Source organism: Tupaia chinensis, unplaced genomic scaffold (genome assembly GCF_000334495.1).
Source record: "Tupaia chinensis unplaced genomic scaffold, TupChi_1.0 Scaffold000270_1, whole genome shotgun sequence".
NCBI classification, from domain to species: domain Eukaryota; kingdom Metazoa; phylum Chordata; class Mammalia; order Scandentia; family Tupaiidae; genus Tupaia; species Tupaia belangeri.
The window spans coordinates 6,061,169-6,061,870 of record NW_006159750.1 but is presented as its reverse complement, the minus strand read 5'-3'; positions in this window follow the sequence as shown (position 1 = coordinate 6,061,870).

Below are 702 nucleotides of genomic sequence, written 5' to 3'. Positions count from 1 at the left end.
CACTTCTACGAGGGCCGGAAGGAAGGTAACGCGCGGCGCGGGCGCAGCGCAGCCGGGACCCTCTTCCCTTCCCTACCCAGGCCCGCCCGCGGCTCCCCTCTTCCCTGCCCGCCGGCTCCTCAACGTGTTGCGGCTCTGGGCTTTCGCCACGGCTCCCTCGGACGCTGGATTGCCCGGGTCAAGCAAAGCCAGTACGGTGCGGGGGGCAGAGCCACCGTGTCCCCCACGGCGGGAATGGGGGGCAGGAGGTCGAGGGAGAGTGGAGCAGGGAGCGGCAGTGGGCAGGGGCCCAGCCCCCGAAGGCGGCTGGAGTCGGGAAGGAGAGATCGCTTGGCCGAGTTGGGCCGGAGCTGCCACCGACCCAGAAGCCTGACCCCGCCGCGAGCTCGGGAGCGGCACTGAGCCCCGACGCGAGGAGAGAAGCGTGGCTTTTGTGTCTGGTTCTCGTTGAGGGCCCAGAGCTGGGCCTCGACCGAGAACGGCCAAGCCGGGCTCAACCCAGGGCTTCCGGCTAGCCTTCGCCGGCCTCTCCTCCCCGGGCCCAGTCTCCGCGGTGCTGGGCCATTCTCAAAACGGAATAACCCAGTTATTGCTCAGAAGAGCCTGGCCTCCCGGTGATTACACACGGGGTGGCCGCCCTTCTCGCAGTCTTAGCGTCCCTGCACAAGACCATCATGGCTGGGCCGTCGGGAGCAGCTCAGG